Source organism: Haliotis asinina, chromosome 1 (assembly GCF_037392515.1).
Source record: "Haliotis asinina isolate JCU_RB_2024 chromosome 1, JCU_Hal_asi_v2, whole genome shotgun sequence".
In the NCBI taxonomy this organism is placed as follows: domain Eukaryota; kingdom Metazoa; phylum Mollusca; class Gastropoda; order Lepetellida; family Haliotidae; genus Haliotis; species Haliotis asinina.
The window spans coordinates 94,009,008-94,036,149 of record NC_090280.1 but is presented as its reverse complement, the minus strand read 5'-3'; the positions used below and the strand labels follow the sequence as shown (position 1 = coordinate 94,036,149).

The following is a 27,142-nucleotide window of genomic DNA, read 5'->3' as shown; positions in this document are numbered from 1 at the left end:
TGTGCCACTTGTATAGTTGCCTCTGAGGAAACTGTCATTTATGGAAAAATGAAGACAGAAAATTAGGGAAGCCAAGCCCTTAAAGTGACGGTTCGTAAGAGAGGGTTACAACAAATAATTCACATGTTAAGTGAGGGTCATGAAAATCTGGATATTCTACTAAATAATAGAGTTCTTGTTTAGACTCTCTTTTTTTCTGGATGGGGTGTGAGATTAACGAGATTAAGGACATGAGGAATACACCATTACATGAGGGGCAGGATGTGAATTTTCCACAGATTAATACACAAATTCAGACACCCACCTGTATTAAGTGACTTGTCCCTAAACAATATGAGATCTTCAGTTCTTCAACAAATAATACTATTCAAACCAAACAGGTCCAGTGTTTCCAAACAACACCTTTGTGGATGTCCAGAATGCTGCCTCATTTTCTCTGAACAAATAGTAACCTTGTCCATCCATGATTAGATTGTGTTTCCTTTGCTACTAATTCACTGTTAAGACACACTCTGATCCTTGTGCTGGCCATGTCCTGGTATTGTCAGTCTCCACCGGTCTAATCTTGAGTAAATATCACAAATAGCTGCCCTCTACACAGCCCAGCTGACCAGCCTCAAGCAGACTTACTGCAGTGTAGTGTAGACAGACAGATAATCCCAGAAATGAAGATACCGCATTTGAAACTTTAAAATATCTACTTATAAAAGTAAATGCATTGTAAACTGTGAGGTTTGCATTTACTGCAAGTCTCACAGTCCCTGAACCACATTATTTCCCTACAGCTAAGCCTCCTTGCAATGCTGAAGTCTTAAATGAATCATTCAGGTCTCCCTAGGGATGTTTCTCAATTCAAATGGATTTGTTTGTTACTTTCAAAATTATGTATGTATTCAAAGACTATGCACTCGTCTAGCTGGAGCCGAAGAGCTGCAGGAATCTGGACTTGCTAAACGTTGGACTCCGTTGGACTCCTTTTGTCAAATTATTTCTTGGACATGGATGACAGACTAGGCTGTAGACTAAGACACAGTCTCTAAATATATATAATTTTGATAGAAACTATTAATTTCTTTCACATCGAAGAGGAAACCTGGACTTGCTTCATTTAGAGTCTTAGCACTCCAGAAAGGGCTGGGAGAAGACAAGAATAACACAGTGAGCATAACTTATAAACTAACATGCTGTCTGAAGCTGACAGAAAATGCATTTAAGATTACTGCAGTATTATAGCCATGTGCAGTTTGTGTGCCTGTACATGTACATGTGCATGTGCTTGAGAATGCATGCCTGTTGTAATCTGCCCCGACTATTACTGGTTATATTTTAAAACCTACTGTGAAACCATTCTGCAGTTTCATATGGAGATTATTAGCGACATGTGTGTTTGTGTGGCTGCAATTTTGTACCAATCTTGATTAACGGTGTTGCAGTTTAACAAGGATACTGTATAGTCACATTGTACTGACTCTGAATCCTCTCTGTTTTACCTTAAACGTGAGAGCAGGAAGGGTAACAACAAGTGTCATATTTAACATACTTTGTTCTGACAAGAATGTGGATTGAAGAGCAACTTTCTACTCTCAAGACCGACTCAAGCCACTACAACATATATAGTCTCAGTCTGAAGGACAACCATACAGTTTCCAGTTTCCAAGGTGTGAAGTTGTATACAAAAGATAAGCTAATTGTTACTTCATTAAATTAAAACTGAGAAAGTTGACTTCTATCAGGAGATTATTTCTGAAAACACTCAAACAGACAGAGATAACTGCAAAATGCTTCATTGTTCCATCTTGTTTTTCCCATAACAGTGCTGCTATCAACTTCTTTGTAAAATTATTATGATGAGTTTTTATCTTGTGGAAACCATGGAAATTTGTGGAAATCATGGAAATTTGTGGAAATCATGCAATGCTCATTACGTTGGAAGGAACATTTAGAAAACTGTTGGTTACCACACATGAACTCTTTTACATGATTTGGAAGGTTCTCCTTCAACAGGTCTTCACAGTTAGACAATACTGAATAATCATTCCTTTCTTAGAAGCACATAGTCAACGTTCTATAAGTTCAGATTTAATTGTCACTACATGGGAACCTCCTTAGGAATGTCAGAGACTTATGAAAGTCAAGCGTCAGTGGTGCACTTTGTATTGAGGAGGTTCTGGGTGACATTCAGTAGATATATAGAAGTGCGCTTGAGGTGACCTCTCCAGACGGGCGTGTCCTTCTGTATAGGTCACCACTTGACTCAACAGACTCATTAAACATCACACTGTGCCCGTTGTTTCACTTACCCCCTACAGTGATCAGGCAATAACATTTATATATAGAATTATGTGTTCATTCTAATGCAGGAAATGTTACTGGGTACAAAATAAAAACATCCAGACATTGCCAGCCAACAAATAATTTGTGACTAAAAAAAAAAAAGTTCATTAATGTCTTCATTAAAGTATTCTGAAGGACACACAACAAATTAAGTTTTCTAAAACAAATTTAGCACAATGTAGTACATTGTACTTTGCTTTTTATTATATCATCGGACCTTGGAAAAAATAGTAGTAGTTTTGGTGTCTGATTCTTCATCATATCTCTATTCCTTGGAATAAATCAATGTTGAAGGTTAATTTCTTTGGACGTGACTATTCTAACAGATATCCGTAACCAGAAGGCGACCTTAAAAAATTAACTCTGGGCAAGACAATCCAGTTATTGATTTTGTGAACTGTGATCAGTGCCATTGAGATATACTGACAAAGTCCATTCAGTCGCATCTAACCACCAACATAGGTTACTGGGTTTCAATTCTAAGCCAGGAACCAATCATGAATAAAAAATGATTGCAGACGACATTTATTAGATTTGGTCAAATGATTTGAAGTGCAAAAAATTTACAGTAAGAGAACACTACATTGTGAATTATCTGGTCAGACCAAGAAAATAGGACACTGAACACAACGCGTGAAGAAACTACCAGTCCAATGGCCAGCAGCTACTAAACTCTGTCCTGCTAGAGAATCTGAAGAGTCTCCACCACAAGTGGCTGTTGAATATTAATGGTAATTTGTCCCTTGCTGTATACAAGAGTAACTTGTCATACTCTCTACATCGTTTTAGAAATTATGTAGTCTGTCATTCAGACCCTGAAGCAAATATATCAAAGCCAATGCAAGTCTAGAAAATCTGGCAGGTCTCGATATCCACAGCAGTCTCATGGCTCCTTTTCATTACATACATGTTTGGATTTCGTTTACCATGAACTTTTAATTCTGTAAAATGTGTTCATTTCAGGGACTAGAAGCTGGAAATTAGAAATAAACCTACAGTTCAGCTACTGTTCAGCTACAATTTAATAATTTTGATACAGTTGTTGCCATTAAGTATGTCTACTTTACTTGTCTTGTTTCCAAGGTTTCCAGTTTATTGTGACTTTGTAACTGCAGATCAGAATCAGTATTCCTTTTGGAAATTACCTATTTCTTATATAAACCTTTCGTCACTTGACTTGAAGTTTATATTTAATTGACAGATATTGCAAAGATAACATAATGGAGTTAAACAAACACACTTTTGACAGTGAAATTTGATGTTGGTTCGTTAACTTCACGCATTTTTCCCAAGTATGAATGTTCATGCCATCAACCACCATTTGTTTGACCTACATGTGATTGTTTACACACTACATGGACAAACATCAAGTTCTACTTTACCCATCCCAACTTCAAGAAGTATTTATTCTAAAAAAAGAAAAGGAAATCTTATCTTGAAAGGGAATGGGCGCATTTGATGATTTACCCAATTTGGGCTGTCTATCAAACGAGGATCTAATGAGGATCTAAGAAGGATCTTATGAAGATCTAACTGGGAGCTAACATTCCTTGAGATATACACCAGCAGCATGTCGGTGATAAGACTTTCAAATCTATAAGTTCATGGCTGTCGAAATACGTAGAAATAAATAAGTCATCTTATTGATAGGTTTGCAATACTGCTCTACAGATATAAATCAAGCAGTTTTATGAAAGTGGTTGTGATTGTGATGATACCGTTGAATCACATGACATAATGGCGTATAAACTTGACTGACAACAGAAACTGCTCAACAACAAGTCGACATGGCATTTCCTGGTTTGCTATCAACATCATAACATTCACAGTGGACTGGAGACAACATGTTTCAGTTACTTCAGATAAAGATGCTATAATGAGGTCACTTCTATGATAATGTGATGCATCATGACCTCTCCATTTCATCACACCTCTGAGCGGTGGGGGAGCCTACGCCGAGTTCACGTCTCTACATGGGTACTATGTGTGAAGTCCATTCTGGCTTCCTGCTGTGATATAGCTAAAAGTAGTATAAAATCATACTCACTCACTACACCTCTATCAGGAAAAGAATACTAAATCAAGTTGTATTATTTCATGGCTTGTCAAGTTTTAAAGTTTCCTGAGAAGGCAGCAGAAAGATACTGAGGTTGTTAATTTCAGATGTATCAACAATATCACATTAGGAACGTAAGAAATGTATGTCACACATGGTTCCTATGAAAGGAATTAAACCCATGACTGCAGTTCATTGAGTGAAAACTTTCACCTCCAGGCTACCCATCAACAAAGAAAGAAGATTCAAAATTTTAATCTACTGAAACCACAAATCAGATCCATCTGGGAATCAAACCCAAGTTTCAGAGTGAGGAGCAAATTCTTTAAAAACATTACTTTCAGACCACTGATAAAATTAGAAGTCTGACTTCAACAAGACCAACTGAAACCAGACATCCAAACACCATGGCACTTTCAGTCACAATCACCAACAGATTCATACATCTTTATAAAACCTGCCAAAACGAGAAATTAGATTCTATCTTGAGTTTCTATATCAGCACAGCAACTGAAAGATTTCCATGTCAAGAATTCTAAATCAGTATCTGATGAGTGCTGTGTTATCTCAGTTCCTACACAGCTGCTGAAACACAAGCAGCCTCAGTCTGACATCAAGTGATAATGTCATAAATATACACGGGAAGCTCGTTTGGGAGAACATAATGCTTGAATCAGGCACTTGACATTCGGAACAGAATGGAATTTTGTGTTTGTACAGTATTACAAACCACATTACATTTTGCTGTAAGGCTGATTACTGACACAGTCAGTGTCAGACCACAATGAAGACGAAATTTCATCTAATTTAAGTTTACTTGAACGTCAGATTTCTTAAAGACGTTTGATGTCAGATATGACTCATGTTTCTTACAGGAGAACCAAAATGGTATATTTTGATACTTTATTATCAAGAACATAAAAGACTAGCCAACAGTGCAGTGTGCAAAATATCCTCTGTGGCTAGCAAAATTTCAGATGGGCTAAAGATTTTGAAATGTTGATTGTCTGGCTGGCTGACTGAGTGAGTGAGTGTAGTTTACACCACTTTTAGCACTATTCCTGCAATATCAAGACGGGACAACAGAAATGGGCTTCACAGACCGTATCCATGTAGGGAATCGAACCCGGGTGGTCAGCATGATGAGCGGACACTTTAACCATTAGACTGGATGCTAAGAGTTCTTGCTCTTTTTCGTATATGTAATTGTAAACTTTCCGATAATCAAATTAAAAGATGTTATTACATTTCTGTAGGCCTATATGAAATAAAAAACATCAAGTCAAGTAAATATACAACGCAAATCAAATTTCGGAGGTCTGAATAAAGTGGCAATAAAGAAGATAATGGTTAACAGCCTTCTTATTTAAATATTTAAATCTCTTCAAAAGTTTAAATGTTTGAACTGAAAGGATTGACACCAATGAAAGACCTTGAGCTATAAATTATGATGACAATGTCATATGTTGACACACGGATTAATAACTCACTCAAGAGGATGTTTCCGACTCATCATTTAACCTAAGGGATTATCTTAAAGAACGGTAACATGACTTGTAAATAATGTTCTCAACTCAGATCAAACAGGGCTCAATATTAAATGTTTATCCACCAAAAACTCAGACAATAAACCCAAGATAAACATGAATGTGTCAATTCGGAGAGCACAAAGATATCCTCTGTATGTTTATAGTTCAGTGACCTCACAAACAGTTCTGAGCTGGTCAGTTTAATGTTTAGTTTTGGTCAGTGTGACCCAAAGCATTGATTTTCTGGTTGACGAACACATTAGAAGGTTTATGGCACACGTTAAGATTTATTACACACCTGTGCAACAGTAAGACCACATGAAGGCCTGACCTTTGAAGCTTGCTCATATTTTATGCATGTAATTTAGGAGATGATGACTTGGTACTACCAATACTGCTTGATATATGGCCATGGCGCTATCTCACTGCAAACAGCTTGTACAGGTTCCATAAACCACTTGTCAACAGATTTAATCTTTAAATCACTTATAATGCAGTGAAAGTGAGAGCATGAAAATGTGTGAAAGTAAGTGAAAGTGAGGGAGTGAAAATGCATAAAAGTGAAAATCAGAGAAAGTGAGTGAAAGTAAGTGAATGTGAGTGAGTAAAAATACAAGAAAATAAGTGAAAGTGAGTGAGTGAAAATAAGTGAAAGTAAGTGAAAGTAAGTGAGTGACAATGTATGAAAGTCAGTGAAAGTGAGTGAGTGACAATGAGTGAAAGTAAGTGAAAGTGAGTACTACTAATATCCAGTAGTACACTTTCTTATCCAGAAGAACAACCCTTATGCTGTTAGGTTTTTCAGACCATTCAGCCAAGTGACAGTACGATGGCACCAAACCAAACAATGATCCAGGATATCAGATCCACATGCTGGCCTCAGACATCCAACTTACCAGAAGCATGATGAAGCATTTCACAAGAAAATGTTCAGCACAAAAAATGTTACAAACAAACTGAATCTAAAAGGTTGGTTGGAATTTCTGCTTGATTTCCTGAGGCTAAGGCCACTTCCCTTAAGTTTAGTTTCTGTAAACATCAGTAATGACTTCAGTCAACTTGATAACTTGTCACGGACTGACTGTCAACACTGCTTAATTACGCAATGACTGACATCAATACTGCCTGCTATTTCTGGCATCCCATATTTGTTTATTGGTAACACTGAACATGGCTTCCATCTTAAGACAGGTATATAGAAATACTGATTTCAAAAGTCAAAGAAATACTGAAAAGGATGCAGTGTTTCCACATTTCACTCATATCAATATTATGAACTGAAAAAGATGTAAATATTTGTGTGCCACTTTGATTTGATAACAATCACAGATACTGTTGATAAACATACTGAAGTGAGAGTGAATGAGGCTTTATTCAAACTATTTCAGCAATATCATGGCAGGGATCATCATCATCATCATCATCATCATCATCATCATCATCATCATCATCATCATCGTCAGGGGCGGTTGGTTAACCTTGTGGTTAAAGCGTTCGCTCATCATGCCAAAGACCCGGGTTCGATTCCCCACATGGGTACAATGTGTGAAGCCCATTTTCTGGTGTCCCTCGCCGTGATATTGCTGGAATATTGTTGAAAGCTGCATAAAACTAAACTCACTCACTCACTCATCATTGTCAACAAGTTAGTGATCATTACCATCGGTGGTACAAACAAAATCTCATTCCGATTTTGTTTCTTTAGAATTTTATAGCTTCATCTGTACACATGGTACACCATGCAAAGAAAAAGACATAAAGCCTAACAAAATCATTAACCATGACATGGTAAAAAAAATCCCATCAAAATACATGCTTACACAATACATTTCAATCTTGTCTTTCTTTACGACCTTTGTGATCAGCATGCAAACATGCTCTGCTGCATACCATTGCAATGTTATAACCCTGCACATGCCAAGCTGCACAATGGTGCAACTTGAGATTGACAAAATAGCGACAATGTCACGAGAATCAGCCAAGCGTTCTGTGCATGCACGTAAAACCAAGTAGATTGTTCATTGTGACAGGCCCAATGCAACAGACAGGCCTTGCCTTATCAAGCTGGGATGGTTTCAAATATTATGAGTCGATTTCCAAATTAAAACAACAAATTAACCTAGAACATGTACGAAAGAATTCAATATGAAACCAACAAGAGCAAAGAAATGTTTTACAATTAATTACTACAGTATAAAATTAATTTTGTTTACAAATCAATACATATTATTGCAAGGCAAGAATGTTGCAAAACGAAAACACTGTGGTACTATTTATTGTAAAGGCAGAATAAAATATACAGTAGAGGTGATAAAAAATGTTATGTCACAGCCATTATCGAGTTATCAAGATTCCAAAATAGGCTGGCTAACTAAAACAAAACCGACAACATTTAATCTTGACAAAATGACAGTTGATGCAAGCAGGCCTTCTAGAATGTTCGTGTTCAAGAACATTCCAGACTAGCAGTCTCCAAAAGCATCTTAACATCAAAAGCTCCACACCATCATTTATGGATCTCAGCTAATTCTTAACTGAAACAATGTCATAAAGGCATTTATCACACTTTCATACAACACAGATAAAGCTTTCAATGGAAAGTTCATTCATTGTATATACATGCATAAAGAACCGGGTTAGAAGTTCTGGTCTTCTGCAACCAATGCTTCATGTCACAAAAACATGACTTGTTTGCTGATCACACCATAGTTCTGATGAGCACTGCTGTTCTACCCTAGTAACCATGTGGGCAGTGGGATAGCCTAGTTGGTAAAGCTTTTGCTCACGATACCTTAGACAGGTTCAATTCCCCACATGGGTGCAATGTGTGAATCCCATTTCTGGTGTCCCCCCCCCCCCCACCATGTTATTGCTGGAACATTGTTGAAAGCTGTATAAAAATATAATCACTCACTCACCAAATATGAAATATGATTATATGACTGTCATATCACTTAAAGAATTTTAAACACTAAAATCTTTAAGAAAAACATTTGAGCTTGTTACCATGATTACAATAATCTTTGTAGTGTTTTCATGATCAATGAGTCTTACCTGACCACTTTGCCTGAGGAACTGGCCATGTTATCACTGAGTATTTTTTATCCAAAGTCAAAGCAAACCTCAAACAAGTACTTTCATCCTAACAAATTTTTTGCCATTCCACAATGTCAAACATTAACTCAAACCTCAGTCAATCAAACAATTATATAACATTCTTGCCTTGGAATCTTTTTTCAATCAGATTGTGAATTTCATAAATATTGGGTTTCGTTGCCTAACATTTGCAAGTCCACAACATGTTTAACACATCATTTACCATACAGGCACAAATATCAACACGGTGCCACAGACAAAAGCCACCTCACGTGGTCAGACAAACAAAACAAGTCTCCCTTTGACAAAAACATGGTAGCATGAAAAATGTCTTAGGGCCAAAATGAAATAAATTTGTTCTTTGATGTTTGCTTGTTGTTGAATGGAGACATCAGGACAGGTTTGTCAATTATGATTTTACTTGTTGGATTACAAATGTAACCCCTCTCACTCTCAGTCCATTTCTGATAGTCAGCTATACATTAACACTTCATTACACTGATACACATAATTATGAAGCTTCAAAGTCAGTTTCTACCCAACAAAATATGTCACCTACGCAATTGTCAGAGGAAAAATGAGAAATATCAAATAAGATTCAAAAGACTAAGACCAAATTAAAAAAAACATTTGTGGTTCTGATTACACTTCTTTACAATTTTGGGTAGGTATACTGAATTGTTTAAAGAAGTAAAGTACAAACTAATAACATAATTATCAATGTGGAAATGTTTATTCAATCAAGTTTGCAGCCATTATGTTGACGTTTTCTATCAGAATCACCAAAATGTCTCTGTGTCCAGGCAAAAACAATGGTGTCTTATTTTATTCATGCTGCACCACAATTCAAGAGTCAGTTGGGTAATTGGAACTGCATATTTTTTAACAGAATGACAACATGTCCCATGCTATATGATAGCATCCCTATGATGTACCACACCTATTCTGCAGGATGCAGGAAGTAGGAAGCTGTGACAGGACTCCTCACAGTTTGGCTGCTAGCAAGGCTACACAATAGAGGAAGAGAAATACCATACCATAGCGTGGACTGTTGCCAATACTTGACTTGAGCTGATGTAAACACTGCCTACTGTAACAGCTGTGAAAATACACGATTTGGTTTTTGAGGGGAATTGAAAATTTGCTAAATTTTCTTGATCATCAATAAGCTTATTGTGAATATCTGCTTTTATTTATGGTCTAGTGCATATTAAGGTAATCTCTAGAGTAATAACCTTATATCAGAGCCTGAGAATGCTTCATCATCATCATCATCATCATCATCATCATCATCATCATCACTGTCACATTTTTGCACCGATTCCCCATGACACACACTATTCACACAAGCCAACTAGATACAACTGGAAAATTGCTTATGGTGGCTTTAAACAATACCGAGGCAATGTGTTAAATTATAACCTATCTGCCATTCTATTTTGGATCCCTGCATCAAGATAGTTGTCTTTACGTCAATGTCATTCTTCATATATATATCATGCCAAAAGCTGAAACATAGCCTCAAAGCATGACATAATCAGATCAACTGTAAGAGAAATCAATAAAACAAATCCCAGTCACATGCCAACACACCACTGGTTGTGACTAGTATAGGGCAACTACAGAGAATCAGTTGCTCATCCAACTGATAGCATGTCACTGTAACTGTCATTAGTGTTCATGACGTCAACCACTGGTTTACTGATATACAAGTTCTGGGACATAACAGCATGTATTCAACCAAGTCAACAACCCAATCGGGCTAACACCCAGTTCTGCACCTTACAAAAAGACAGAGGAGGGAAAAAAGATAAAAAGTATAAAATATAGAACTTCCTCAAACGTCCTAGAGCAGACTGACCTCACATCCCATACCACCACTTGAGCAACAATACACCCGTATATCCTACTTGGGATTTAAATACACCCATATATCCTACCTGGGATATAAATGTGTATACAACTGTACACGCATCTCATGGCTCACAGAGGGGCCATCTCAAAACAATCACAAGGATCGTTCTCTTTTTATGATTTTGGTTTTCCTGTTTAACATTCTACAATTTTTTTATGCAAAATTGGTACTTAGGAAGGATGGCAACAGCTATCTCCAGATAAACTGCCACTGGAATTAATTGTAAATACTTCTCAGAATAATCGCACGTTGTAGCCACACTGCTGAAACAGGAAATTTCTCATTGACTGAGGAATTGCAGCGTAAGTGGCTGGATTGTTTTGCACAACGATTTATGTTTAAAAGTCAACAATTTTAGAATTTGAGAAAAAACAAGTTGAATAAATTCCTTTCTGTTTTGACTAATGTTAAAACTATGGTGATAATTTATAAATGAATTATGTTTTTTTTTCTAATTCTCTTTGGTTATGCATAAACAAAAGACATTAAGATTATGAGATATTCCTTCAAACTGTACATATTGGGTGGGTGAGTGAGCAAGTGTCTTGTCTTAGAGAAAGTGTGACGAGAATATTTGTATAGGTACTAAGTATTCTTCCAAAACACCATCTTGGCAAGTAAGTGAGAGAGTCGGGCTTCATGAAAACTAGAAAAGTACTGAAGTCATATAAAGACACGTCAGCTAGATTTACCAGAATGTCCAAAATACCTGATGTTGACTGGCATGAGAAGTCAGAGATCTAGAATCGAAAAAAAACTGTATCATTTAAATACCTCAAAGGCACCGACAGTAGATGCTACATTCACTACAACAACTGATCTTCTGTAAACGAGAACTGATCACTAATTAATGATAACAATATGGAAAATCACTTCATCAGTTATTGATTAACATGCCATCCATTCACCTTGGAATCTCACCTGTAAGCTCGTTAGCATGAGTATTATTGCACATTACTCAGATATTGACCAACTGACAAGGGGATTAAATGACCAGACCTATGGACATCTCATCATTCACTGATCCGTATGGTCTTACCTGTGTTGGATCTATGCCTGATTACCTTACAAGTGCACTACTTTGTGCCCTACAGGTAAGCGCCTCATTATCATAGAGGTAGAATATGAGCGACAGAAAGTCAATAACTGGCTCCATCCGTCTGGACAAGGAATTAGCAGTGTTTGATATCCACTGACTACAAAATTCCAGTAGTATAGGGAATGATAGTCCGAAAACACTTTTCAAAAAACCCCTCTAAAAAGCCTCATTTACTAAATGAGGCTTTGGTGGGGCCATTAGCTCTTGCTATTATTGCCCCTACTACAAAGCTACGCCATCACGTTTACCGTGACTTGGCAGGCGGTAACACTGTGCCGTACGGTACGATCAATAATTCTTCTCTTACAAACCCCCTACCTGGCCCACCCCTCAAGTAGTACAAGTTAGGTTCGTCGGCTTTCATATCCACTTTATCTATGTTGTAAGTTTTGACCGACCATATAGGATCGGTGGCTCGCTTACGGCTATCACCCTCGTGTTCCCCCGGCTGGTATAGATACCTCACTAGGGCCCTATCCGGTATCTGTTTCTCCTTCCCACGCAATGGAGCGGCCGACTCTGCAACTATTGATTTTAGTTTGATAGCGTCTGCCGGTTTCTTACCGGTGAGACGGGTGACTTCATGGTTGATTGCCGACACCACCTCGGGTAACCTCGTGACCCATTCGGTCGATCGTTTTCCAGGGGTGGTCATCTCCCTAGCATACTGATAGCCGAACAAGCGCTCAGCCAAAGTCCTATTAAATCTCTCAACTATGGCTTGGCTGCGATGGGCTCCGGCCGTGCCACGCCTGACCTTTGTATCGTGTTTGGCTAGCAGTTGTGACACGACACCCATGAACTCCCGTCCGGGGTCAACTTGCAGCTCTGTTGGCCGAGTCAGCGGGCTGCGTTTGTATATACGTTCAAATCCTCTGGCTACCTGGGCCGAATCTTTCGTGGTCAAGGGTTCGGCTTCCTTGTAACGACTGGCTACGTCCACTACGGTTAAGGCATACTTGTACCTCTTATCGTGGGGTAGGAACAGTAGATCTGCCTGGTGAATGCTATTAGGTATGTTAATACCGAACCTCCTTCTAGGTACGTAGCGTGGTGCCGGCAAATAGATCTGCCACAGGGCTTGTTTTTCAAGCCACGCTTTGGCTTCCTCCGGGGGTACTCGCGCTAGTTTAGCTAGCTTATCTACTGCGCTAGCTCCTTTCCAGTACCCACGCGGGCTGTAGTAAATAGACTCAAATTTTTTCATGTCCATACGCGTATGTGTTTATCCCATCAATAGCTATCCAACGTTTCGTGTCCATAGGCGATAGGGACGTCTTGTTTATAGTCAGTCCGTATATCTTGTGCCCATCACTTCTAAGTGTGTTCATTTTATGTCTAAAGGTACGGGTCTTGAACAGGGCTTCCTTGAATCTGGCGTGTTTGATGTGTTGTTTCACCACATACTTCTTAACCCCCTTAGCCTTCCGGATCTCGCTATTGTCGGCTTTCAGTATGGAGTACATCTTAGGCCTCAAACCTATGTACTCGGCTATGGGCGTGCCAGCACACTCGTCCTTCATCTTACCTAGGACCTTTTTATTTACCGTACTGTGCATGGCATGGGTCTTAGGGTAGTCGCTGGTGTCGTATAAATCGAGGTGTTTTTTCATGTCCTCGTACACGTCCTCGGTTCGAATCTCCATCAGCAGGGAATCCGTGTCAGTGTACAGCACTTCGCACCTGTCGCCGTACTGTTTCTTGAGCTCGTTGTAGTAAAAGTCGTACATCAGGTGTTTGGATAAATCGAGGATGCTCATCCCCACGTAAACAGGTCGGTTGAATTTTATGTGGCTTTTCTTCATGTGTAGGGCAGCCAGGTCGTCTGTGAATATCTTGCTACGGTTGAATGCCGGACTGGCTATCAATTTCCTGAGCTTGTCTTCCTCACTAGATCTAACCAGCTTCACGGTCACGTGTTTCCTCAGGTTCTCCATAGTCTTACCAAACACCGAGTTGTTCATGAGCTTGTAGAGATTTTTCTCGAAATCACTGGTGGCTTTTTTTCGTAGGTCTGTGTTCATTCTGATGTAGGGCTCCATCCATGGGCTCTGGTCAAACATGAGCACCCTGTGTATTTTGGCCAGCCTCATACCCAACGACAGGTACAGCTGTAGGTTGCGATAGTGAACGATATACTTGGTCTTATTCATTAAGTTAGGCACGAGTTTTTCAACGTCTGTCACACGCCCACCTGACAAGTTATGTTGGTACTCAGACATCCAGTCTGGGTTAACCCTCATACGTTCGGGTGCAAGGGGGTAGCTGTTGTGCGATGTGTGTAATTCCTTGGGATACTCTAAGTCAACTTCGAGGATATACCCTTTGTTCGAATCTGGTGCGACCCCCATAACATCAACGTGGGGTACCCATTCGAATCCCCCTGTAGGTAGATACTGGCTCATGGCCCAGCCGTACAGGTTGTTTGCGTCGAGGTAGAGAATGTGATTGGTTGGTTTGTTAGGATCGTAACCTTTCACGTATTGATTATTTGCTTTCGCGTATCGTTTGGATGCCATGGAAATCCCACCTCGCAAGCCTTTCTCAATGAATAGGTGCATGTCGTAATCTGTGAGCAATTCCAAATTAACTCCTGTCTTTTTAAGCAAGGCGTCCCACGACAGACCTGGGCTGGTGTAATACCATGCGGGGTCGAGTTTATACTGCTTGAAACATGTCCGCCGAAACGTCTCGAACACGTCGGCTAACAGCAGTACATCTGTCCTCAAGTACAGGTCGTGATAATCGCCCAGGTTCTTACAACCCAGTTTATTCCATACGTTAATCGCGTGCGAGTAATCGTCTCGTGAGACGGACGCCTCATTCAACTTGCTATAAAAGCAGTCGATAGGAGGTAGTCTGGTCTCGGTGAACTTGACCCAACTATCCATGTACTCATATGGGTACACACCCTTCCTCATAAGCAGGGGTCTAGTCTCGGCGTCTGTGTATCGATCGGTGATAGGGAAGGTATTGTTGGCCTTGACCAGACTGTCGAGTGACGACAGGAGGAACTGAAACGAGTCAATGAACCTAAGTCCGTTTAAGCTGAAGGAGATGTATCTCTCCATGTTGTTGGGGATGCACGTTATATTACCATCGATTTTCGCGATGGCCTGCATGATCAAGTGTGAGTCGTACCCTCTCAAGTTGTGAAAGACAACGGGGATGTTTATTGTCTTAGGGTTGATTTTAAGCTTGAGGTTGCACGCGTTGTGAGCGGCGCCTCTATACTTACCAGTTATGTGACAGTGATCTCTCACCGAATCACCGTTAAGCGGTGAGTCACACACGTGACACTTAGTGCTACTAGCGTGAGCTAGCCTGTCGGCTCGGGTCATACGCATGGGAGCGATTTTATACAATGCATTCCTAATAATTTTTTCTTCCTCCTGCAAACACTTTAGAAACCTTTCAGCCGCGTCAGGACCCCTATACACTACCGGAGCTTTCGTTTCCCCGTCACAACGGACGACGATGTATCCAAAACCGCAGGCTATATGCTCTTGTGTCTTGTGGGTGAAACTCTCACCACTAGGGGGTGTGGAGGATGATTCCCCTACCACCAAGGCTTCGAAGTCGGCGTATATGATATAAGGCACAGACATTTGATTCTTGTGGTTACTGAATTTTAGGATATTTTCGCCTTCCTTAGGCATGTCGACTCGTATGGCCGTCTGCCCCACACCTTGGCAATCCTCCCGGTGGGATTCTAATAAATCGGCCCGACTGAAACCGTGTAGGCATCGTACACAAAAGTGTTTTTCCCCAACGTGTTTCGACTGGTCGTGCAACAACCGGCTGAGATTTTTTATCCACGTGTAGTGATACGTTTCACCTCGCTTGATCATGAATAAATTAATAACTTGGCGATCCTTCACCGGGCTGACCCTGTGTACTATTGTTGTGTTACCTTCGTGTCCAAAGACATTTATAGTCAGATTATTCTGTTTTTCTACTTTAGTGATCTGGGATATTGGGGTGGGTTCATCTATACCATCCCAGTTGAGCCCATCGTCCTGTGGATAATTAGAAGGCCTGTTCGGATTAGTGGCAGCTGGAAATAAGGCTGACCTGATAGCTAACCTCAGGCAATCGTTTCCTCTATTCTTAACGTTTACTATGGCTTGTTTGTTCTTATAGTAGGGAGGCAAGGCTAGGTATGACCCACCTCTGAACGGCACGTAGTTAGCTATATCTAGATAGACGTTATCGATTTTATCTACAGCCCACCCGGACCCCATGTGCGTGTAGCGTTCTAGGTATTCTCGTATCTGCTGAAAACTTGTATCGATTGATACGTCAATGGTCTCTGTATGTGTGACGACCTCTTGTTTGCCTCGGAAGTAAGGTTGAACATACTCAGTGACCCCTGTGGAGCCCTCCTTATCGAGCGACATTTTCACTGTGATCTGAAACTTGATACTTCCTAGGTTATTTAGTTCCTGGTTGACCTTATCAACTATCAGAGGCTTGATATCTGTAATGTCTATGTTTCTATCAACGTGCATGCGCCAACCTCTCAAATAGTTGCCTACAGCGCGCTCAGTGCGAACGAACTGCAGGTCAACAGCTCTATTCTGTTGTAATAATTCTACGAGCTGTGGTTTCCTCATACGGGAATACCCGCCTAAACCCAAATCGTGTGCCTCGGTTTTCAGTTGTTTTACAGTGGGAGGTTTTGCTACGGGGGCATGTGATAACAATGCGGTTAACCCGGCTCTCCCCAGGTGTGAATAACCCGTGTGTCCAAGCTGTTTTGCTTGAGCTTTTAATTGTTTTACCGTAGGAGGGACTTCTAAACCTAGTAATCTCAACAATGCTGGCTTCCGCATTCTAGAATACCCGATCACACCTCTCTGCTTTGCGACCCGCTTGAGCTCGCGCACAGTAGACATCGTGTTTACACCTAAGAAAACTAATGTCTAATTGGTTCACAGTAAGGGGAGGTAACTCTTAAGTGGCTATCTTGAGCAGTCGCCTACGTTCTTTTATGTAGCCTTTTTTATTCTCGTATATGAGTTGATGTCTGACTACGTTCGCTCCGTGAGCTTTACATAGACAGTAGTGCCCTTTAACCCCGATACCACACACAGAACACGTGTAGTTAGGACTTCCCATATGGAAACAACAGAACCCCTGATTCCTGCATTTCCTACCACAGGCCTCGGTCTTCCCCATAAGTATGTATTCGCATCGGTATGGAGCGGGTCTCATGTTTACTTATATAGGTATTTTAGTTTAATTGCTTAGCAACCAACGCAGTAGCTGCTATACCCAACACTATGAAGCCCAGTTCACGATTCATTTGCCCCTTGGATGGTGTGTAGTACTGAGCGAGTGTGGGTTTATTGAGCGGTTCCAATTGTTTACCAGTTAGTAGATAGTATTCTTTCATTGCTTCATCAACATCGTTGAATGTTTGAACGGCATGGTTTTCACGCGTGAGTTGTTCGTTAATAAAATCGATCCTCTGGAGGCGTTTTTTAGCGTACTCGGCCTGTGCTCTTTGTAATTTCTCAGTAGCGAGATCGTGTCGCTTCCTTTCTTCCTGTATTTCAGCCGCGTGATCATCTCGTAGTTTCGAGAAGAGGAAATTACTCCCGGAAAATGCCAGGGCATTCACTAACGCCCCACCGACCATCATAGCTATCGTGGCCATCCCTATATTTATTTCATTATATTATCAGGTATTATTCCTTGTTTTACTAGGATGTCTTTTGTGGCCATCGCCATACCAAGGTTCATTATGAGCATACCCATATCCTGCAGGTTGAAATCTAGCTTGATAGTTGGTTGTTTAAGCACCATTTTAGTCAACCGAGCGTACCCTACGGCTAGACTAGCGACCACTGTGGCGTGGTATGCGTCGTTGACGAACGTTTTCCCCTCAGACATTATGTATATGATATAAAATATTAAAATTATAACATGATATGCGGATCTACCATGGGGGATACCCCCACACCCCCACTGTTGGAGGATACCCCCATACCCCCACTGTTGTGGGTGGGTGGTGGCTCACTGTGGGAGGGTACCCCCACGTATAACCATGTTATAACCACGGCAGCAGTTACACCTACAGCCAACAACAGTCGGGTTGGATTGGTCACTTTATGTTGGTTACACCACCGTTTTTTACCGGCAGCTACTCTCTTAGGATTCTTCTGTCTGGTTACTGTTGGGGGTATCACCTCGGGACTCACTGGTTCCGTCACCTCGGGACTCACTGGGGTTTCCTGTGCAGCATCCATCTATACTATTATTATTATTCTTTCTCTCAAATTGACAATGTTTTGCCGTGATAATCGCCGCCGTCACTGGAGCCAACAACATACCATATTTGTGGTACAGCCCGCAGCTGATAGAGCTCACGGCGTGTTCGATAAAAGGGTCTTTCTCGAGGTCCTCCCACAGGTAAAGTCGGCGCTCTGGTGGAATGGGAAGGAAATGTGATACAATACCGGTGTATATCTGGGTCATAGCCGATCCTATTGTCTTTGTCATTTCTGCTCCGAGCCGGGACTCGTATCTAGCGTACAGCTTATCGATTTCTTCGGCTGGCATTTTGTTAATTTTATCCGGGGTGTAGTCTCCAAAGTAATGTTTGGCTTTGCCGCCAACAGCCAACGCCACCAGTTTCTCTCGCTTGGGGGAATCCCCCACACCCCCACTGGGGGAACCCTCCAACGACAATTGTTCGAGCAATTCCTCACACTCCATCTTATAATATAACAAGTAAGATTTAGTTTTAACTATATAATACCCGATGCAGACAAAACACAGAGAAATGAAAGTTAAGTTGCACACGACAAATACTTCAAATATCATAGCTTTTGCTTAGCTTTGCTTAGCTTTGCTTTGCTTAGCTTTAGCTTAGCTTTGCTTAGCTTTAGCATACTATATATGCTACTGGTTGGTCGGTCTTTAGTACGAGCTTAGCGTGTTTAGTTTCAGCGAGCTGTTTCTTCACCCGTTCCCGTTCTAATTTACTCATCACATCGTTCTCTCTCAAACACTCCTCGAACGAATCCCTGTCCTTGCAGTGAAATAAGGCCACCCATCGCGTCTGCTCCCTGAGGTCTTTCAACACCTATACTACTATTCCTTATAGAATTTTGTCTGAGATCAAATATGTCCAGACGACATATCGTCGTATCTTTACTTCAAACAAGTGTTGACATATTTGTGCATGGAAGACACATTTGAGATTCTATTCATCATCCAAAAATCTGTATTTCAAAATGTTCAGTATTCACCTATACCTTCATCGTGAACAAGCTTCAGAAACAATTAAACATGTCATTTCACTCTGATGTAACAAGCCTCAGAAACAATTAAACATGTCATTTCACTCTAACAAGCCTCAGAAACAATTAAACATGTCACTTCATCCTAATGTCATGCTAAGCAATGATGTCACAATGGCCTGCAAAGCATTCAGGGGTTCAAACCATTTTTCAAAATCCACTTGCCACAGTGACTTTAACGAGGTAACTTGTCCTTACTGATGTTCCACTTGCCCTGAATTTTATGACATAATCATGATGAAATCATGAGAGAATAAATCAACATGGTATTTGATGTTAATGTTTACTTGACAATTCATCGAAAAGAGATATATAGCCAATAAAGATAATCCTACTTTATTATCACTGCAAAAGTTAATAGCTACATTTTGAGCAGATATGAAATGAAATCCAAGTATATTTACAGTTCGAAACTGTAAGCGGAAAGTTTCTAGAAGCCTGTGGACAAGTAAGATACCATTATGTGTTTTGCCCGAAATGAGAACTGACTTGTCCCAGGTGTGGGGCAATAGGATTTTTAACCTCTGGCAATGTAGAACAATTTCATCACCTAGGATAACTGTTATTCTCAGCTACATGATATCATCTGGGAAAGCCAGTTTCAGATGAAACATCATGCTTGACTGACACCTTGTGGTAAAGTGTGGCTGTACAAATGTATGTGTATTGTTTTGATCAAATAAAATGTATTCACCATCTACAAAAGTTTATTATAACAAATGTCTTAGATGACTAAATGTCCCAAACTATAGTGAGTGAGTTTAGTTTTAAGCTGCTTATAGCAATATTCCAGCAAATACACCAGAAAATAGGCTTCACACATTGTACCCATGTGGGGAATCTAACTTGGGTCTACAGCGTGACGAGTGAACGCTTTAACTACTAGGAAGTCAGCTTCTTCTGTATACAAGAGCAAGATGGACATACTTATCATGTTTGCGAATATTACGTGTACTATTAGTGTTCATTAACAAATTAAATTTACAAGTTTTACGATATGTATGGTTGTATTACAATAGATATTTTGTCCTAGTGAGTGAGTATGATTTTATGCCAATTTTAACAATATTCCTGCAATATCACTGTGGGGGACACCAGAAATAGTCTTCAAGTTCAAACATTGCACCCATGTAGGGAATTCAACCCAGTTCTCCGGCGTCATGAACGGTTTAATAAAACTTTACAGAATCTGTTTTCCCTTGGAGTAGTATACTATCTACCCTTCATGATCGTATGATCATGTGAAGAACATCAATGTAATATCAGCACCACAACTACCTGTTAAAAGACTAAAGTGACACATGATTTCAGGAGTGAACCACCTTGCTAATAATACTAATATGTACAGGTACAAGGATAGAGATGAGTGAATGAGTTCCAGCAATATCACAGTGACGCACACCAGAAACGGGTCTCAGACAATGTGCCCGTGTGGGGAATCGAACCTGGTCTTTAAAGCAAATGCTCTAACCACTGGGATACCCTACTGGCCTGGAATAGAGAAGGCAAACCAAGGTCCATCATCAGCACAAACAAAACTGTGAAATCATAATTTGTCATACAAACCAAAAACTCCTGAATTCCTGCACCAAACAGATCAATTCTTCTGATCCAAGGTGTGAAACATAAATTTCACTTCCGCAAACGAATATTTGCTGTCTCAACATGTTAAACATTTTATTTCTGCCATCAGTCTTCTTCAAAACAAATACAACAGTTCTAGCCAAGCAGTAAAGAAGCCTATTAACAAACATTTCAATAACAAATAGAAACAAAACTCTTTCCCAGGTCACCATGAAAGGGCAGGGTATGAAAAGGTCACCATGTCTCATCCACTGAATTATCAATGAAATGAAAGGATCATTTAGAAATTGTTGTGAAAGTGATCAGATTTGTTAACTAAAATTAGTATTTGACATATTCCTTGTCAATATGTTTTAACTCATTACAATATAACCAGTAGAGAAATGGGTTTAAAATTGAACAGCTGATTTCGCATTCTTTCGCTGATTTTCGCAATTTCTGATATTTATAAACAAACCGAGTTCAGTGCGATCTTTTTTCTTTTCTTTGTAGCTGTAGGTAGAGACATTCTTAACTTGTGTTACAAGTAAAATTAGGTAAAGGACTTACTATGGGCAGAGTTTTGAAAAAGAAATGAAACTAGATTCACTCATTTCATCCATACGCATCGGTCATGTTGTGGCTTTAACTCAAAACCATGAATAGCCAATCCATTTTACCCTTGCATCTCATGTATATGGAATGAAAAATATTGACTTTGGATTACATGGATTTCATTTGATCATACGTACATACTGTAGAAATCTGATGAAGGTCTTGACCAAATTGCAAATGTTTTTGAGCTTAGCTGAAATCACTGCCAAAGAACAAAATGCAATCTCTTTAAACGTGAAACCTTTCACACTGATTGGTTTGCCTAGGGTATTGTTACATTCATGTTTGTATGATACTGGCAGCATTGCAAACCAACCCATGGAATGATTACCCTGTGATACTACAGTATTATTCCAAGTTGAAAGCTGTAGCAGCACATGTAGTCTCCATGGTTACATGAAAACTAAAAAAATGTTAGCATAATCCATTTGTGCGATTGAGACTATCACAATCGACCAGTTCTACATGCTAATATAACCAGAAACGCATTTCTTGTACTTAATGGTGTTGGGTTTGGTTGAGAGGCAACTATTAACACAGCCACATATGATATATTCCAAACATGTTTGGTTGAACGTGTTAATAGATAAAATATGTTAGGCAACATCAATTTTATCTTTGTCATATATGTTCTTGCTCTGTCACATGCAGAGACAAAACTAGATTGGCAGTGTTTTATTTTCCATTACAATAAAACAACTCAATAAAATAATAGATACAGAATAAATATTTTTAGAAAACTCACTTCAATACTTGAAAAGTAATGACTGAATATTTCTTGAAGACTCAAGGAAGTTTTTGTTTATGACATATACTCTTCAAAAAAAGTAGGGGAACTACTTTCAATGTACGATTGTCGAAATTGGGAGATATATAGGATTGAATCAATGTTGATACAATAATAATGAATGTTCTGAGAATGCATCACCAAATGGATTTCATTCAAGACATAGCTGTTCGTTCAGTTATCCCCTTGTTAGGTGACTAGAGTATGACATGAAAATTTCAGGTTTACAATTTTCAGTCAGTAGTGTATGATTTGACCCTGCAAATCCTGACCTTGCACAGATGCAAGAAAATTTTCGGAAAAAATGGGTCTACAGTGACTATCAACCTGCCTGAAAAACATCAAGATTCATAATGACACCCCATGCACGTGTAGGAGGCTGTCACATTGTGCACGTGCTTCCAATGCATTGTGTTTGCATGTGGTGATAACGTGAAATAATGCTGCATACACAAGATGAATGTCACTGTAAAGTTCCTCAATGTGTTTTCTTTCTACCAGACTCCAAAGTTCAGGTTCCCCTACTTTTTTTAATTAGTATATGTTTCACTACTTTACAGTAGCAAGGAGCATCATCTCTGCAATCCAGTGAACTGGAAAATCTGAAAAATGACGCTAACCAATTCTGTGATAGTTTGTCGGTAATGAGCCATCGTCAGTTGAGAGATTTCAACCAGTTCCCAACACTATTATCCACAGTCTAAGTTAACTTCGTCTCAGTGTATTCCGTTACACACTTCGTCTCAGTGTATTCCGTTACACTCCACCACTGAGTCTAACAAAACCTAGTAGAAGGTCGCGTCAGGTAACCTTTGAGTGACCAATGACAGTCCAATCAAATGCGAGACGGTTAAATAGATTTAACCAATCAGACAACGGCTACTATTTAGGGATCGGAGGAACTTACAAAATATTCAGGTCACCGACACAGATCTCTCCATAAACAAAAATCAGCATATAACACAGTTATTTGACCTGCAGTATATACACTTTGGGGTTTCTGATGACAATAATGATGGTTACCATTAACTAATATTTCCAGAAGATAACATCCTTGAATATTGTCAAAAACACTATTTTCAGCGACTGTTTACTCCCCGTTGTCATGGCTGTACGTACGCCATGTGCATCACCCAGAAGTGATCGTACGCTAAATAGCATTCGGAATCGTTCAGGTACGAACCTTTTCTAGATGAAAAGTTCATAGGGGATATGCGAATGTCCACTTTCGCGATTTGGTAAGCTGGGTTCTGATTGGTCAATCTCAAAGGTTACCTGACGCGACCTCCCATAAGGTTTTGTTAGACTCAGTGGTGGAGTGTAACGAAAAGTACTGAGACTAAGTTTACTTTGACAGTGTTATCCACTAGCTGTCTTGTAGGTCTAGCATTGCTCAGTATGGTCACTTTTTTTACCATGCAATCTTTTTCGACTGATAAATATTATAGCAGCAATAAATCCACTAAGGCAAATATGATGCATATCAATGGTAAGAAACCAAGTAACAAATATGCCGCAGATGTATTATTTATTATATTTGGTGAAACAATAACGAAATCATTTCTTTAACTTGTTTGATCATGTGGTCGGTGCTGATTTATTAACACCTTGTTCAGTCACAACATCCCTTTTGAATCAAATAAAAGAATGAATATGTGATTCAAGTGATTGTGAACAACAAATTGAATTCATTAAAGATATCGTTTGATTCAGTGAATCATGACATCTTCGATAACTACTCAAAAATATGTCAAAATACATGATCAGGATAGCAGACACAAAAAATCTGGGCACAGGCTTCTTGTGCCAATATTTCATTCAGTTATAGATTATTCTTTTTATTAAGTGGATCCTAACATACAAAGGACACAACTCCGTAAAAATGAGTTAAATATCTTACATTTACCTCTCACTCGTTGAAGATATCACTGTTTAATAATTTTGCAAAGTTGTTACACATTGCATGACGCTGTAGTATGACATGAATGTGTTTCATAGTTATGACATCAGAATGCTAATATCCCTGTCACCTTACCTGGCTCACCATACTCGTTGAAAAAAGTACTTTGCTCGATATTATTTTGCTAATGTTGGATGAGTGATAAATAAAATAGGAAACTATGTCCCGTGTAACACCATATTTATGAGACTCATGAATGGTATATTGCATGGGACATTAGCACTCTCGATTTCTATGACCACTAGTCATTCCCAAGATTGTTTTTCTTAAAAACTCCCCAACCTAAAACATTGTTCCTTACAATGATTCCAAATACGCTAAATACAGATTTTATATTTTGATTCAAAAGAAAGTGTGTACATGGAGCACACCACTGTATTTTATACATTATAATATTTTTCCTTAAATCTAAAAATAATCACAAAAACTTTTTTCATATTCAGTTTACTAATTAAGAGTCAAATATGTATTGATGATGATGATGATGATGATGATGATGATGATGATGATGATGACAACGACAATGATGTGCAATAATGGATTTGGGAAGAAAATATGACATCAAATCCCCCAGTTTGATGAAGTAGATAGTGCTCTATTAAGTAATTAAAAACTCTTCACGTAATGAGAGTAGATGATAAATATTGAATGAAAATGGCAAACGTGATACATTCAAAATAAATTATTATGAGTAATCCCCTGAAATTTCCGAATTCCACTCCAGTGGATATTAGCTCAAAATCATCAAATTAAAGGTTCCGATTTGACAGTTCCGATCTTAAGCAATTGATTCTGATTTCCGTTCTGGGCCAAAATTGATTTGTAGGCATTGGGCCTTATCTGTTTCCGTTCATGCTGGCACACTGAAAAGTGTGACTCGTGGATGACACATACACGTGGGTCATGTCCACGGGTTAAGACAGAAGCTTCTCCTAGAGAACCACGAGCCTTGTTAACCGCTCAGTGCAGTAGGTCAATATTTGATCTTGCACTTCTTGCCACCGAAGTTTGCTTAGAGTAGGAGAACATGCAACTGGTTCTGTCAAAAATATCACCCATCTGTCCCTGGCCGGCACGTGAATTCTCAGACTACAATCGAGTTATTCTTTTCAATCAATGAAGCTTACCTGTCAAGAATAATCCAATTAACACGCTGATATCTGAATGTCACGCTGCCACTGGAGTATTCAGTTCCGGGTTGTCGCGACTGTACATACCTCAACTGTCACACTGCTCCGTTCATCAATTTGCCGGCAATCTGACTCACATAGACCACGTGACTTAAACTAATCCCATTATTGTACTTTCCTAGAAACTGCTTTGTGGAGTTTGATAAAGTACTCTGTTGAACGGTTAAAGTGAGAACTAGTCATTTGATAGGATTTGATTAGTCTGTCTCAGAATCCCTGAACCACATTATATTGCCTTTTGGCCAAGCTTTCTCTAATGCGGTAAATCCCTAAAGCAAGTCTAGATTTCCTCAGGTTCTGACTCGCTGTTCTCCCTGGGACTCCTTCAAATGGGTTTGTTTGTTATTATCAAAATTATATGTTTTCAGAGACTTAGTATTAATCTAGGATTTGATAAAATATTGGCGTTGGTTAGTCAAATTTGCTGTTTTGATTTTACCGGCTAGTACACACTCTCTCACTCTGTAAGAGTATCTGGTGTGCGCTTCTTTTCATAATTACTTCCACAGAAAAGCAGTGCAAGCGAAGGTATTAAGCCTTGAAAACCTGCCCAGCCAGTAATCAGATGAACACATCGTTGATACACGCTATATATACTGCATCAACAACCTTATTATACAAACCTGTGGGCAGTTTCATCACAATAAGCAACACATTAAATGCAGGAAGACTAAACATTTGTATTGCAACAATAGTCTTTGCATCTACATCTGTATTGCGACGATAGTCCACATTAGGATGCTACTAAAGAATATCAGTTATCCATTTATTGAAGAATTAGAATAATTTAACGGTTATGCCGAATTTTGTTAGTATGTACAACTGTAGGTGACGTTTCGACGCAGATTCGATTGTCGTTGTCAAACAAGTGATGGTAGATATATTTTTTTTTGTGCAGGTGCAAATGCCTCAAAGTCAAAGTGCAACAGTCGATGCCACTGCAGTTTTAACAGTTAGTGACAATAAGTGATGTTGAAATTGTGATCCACTTTTGTAGATTAATTTATTAAGTGAATTTTCATGAAATGGCTGTATATTGATTGTTGTTACACAAACTGACTCGGAATGGCTCATCCTCCTACTCATTTCACGAAATGACTGATTTCACACCCTGACTGTAACACACGTTCACGCGTGCATACGCGCGCGCGCGCGTGTTTGTTTGTTTGTTTGTTGAAATGCAAACAACGCGTATTTTAATTATGTTAATTTTCGAAAGGTGTCCAGAGGTCCCATTCCCTACATTTATTCTTAAACAGTTTTAATGATAAATTACAGACGGGTTTCTATGGATACTCCCATATTTGATTTGGACACTATAGTAGTATCTAATTCTTATACATGTATATCGGTATGGTCACGCACGTATCTTTATTTTGTATCAGCAAAATGTAATGCTCATAGTTTATAAACACAATGTTTTGTACTTGCAGCAAAGCATTATCTACCCATAAAACCAGATTCTGTTTCTTTCTCCGTTTTCTTTTCTCGTACGTTTTTAAGGTGCACTTTGAATTAATCATGCTTTATAATGCGGTACATGCCATGATAACTGAAGATTGAAGATTCAGTTTAAAATATATATAAATAGTCTTAAAGTGAATCCAAATCAAATATATGCCTGACTTCTTCATAATTTCTCGATAAGTCCGAAAGTTTTCATGGAAAGGGCCTTTGAATCGTGAGAA

The 27,142-nt window shown here is 39.2% G+C and overlaps 1 protein-coding gene across 1 annotated transcript in view; it reads right to left on the bottom strand.

Annotated features, from left to right (window-relative positions):
• The window catches only part of LOC137255689 (unconventional myosin-Ic-like), a 114,420-nt gene extending 88,910 nt beyond the window's left edge, over positions 1–25,510 (bottom strand). Inside the window, exon 1 of the mRNA XM_067793181.1 lies at positions 25,392–25,510. The gene's annotated coding sequence lies outside the window, so the exon portion shown is untranslated. The remainder of the gene's footprint in view (positions 1–25,391) is intronic.
• Positions 25,511–27,142: the final 1,632 nt, after the last annotated feature.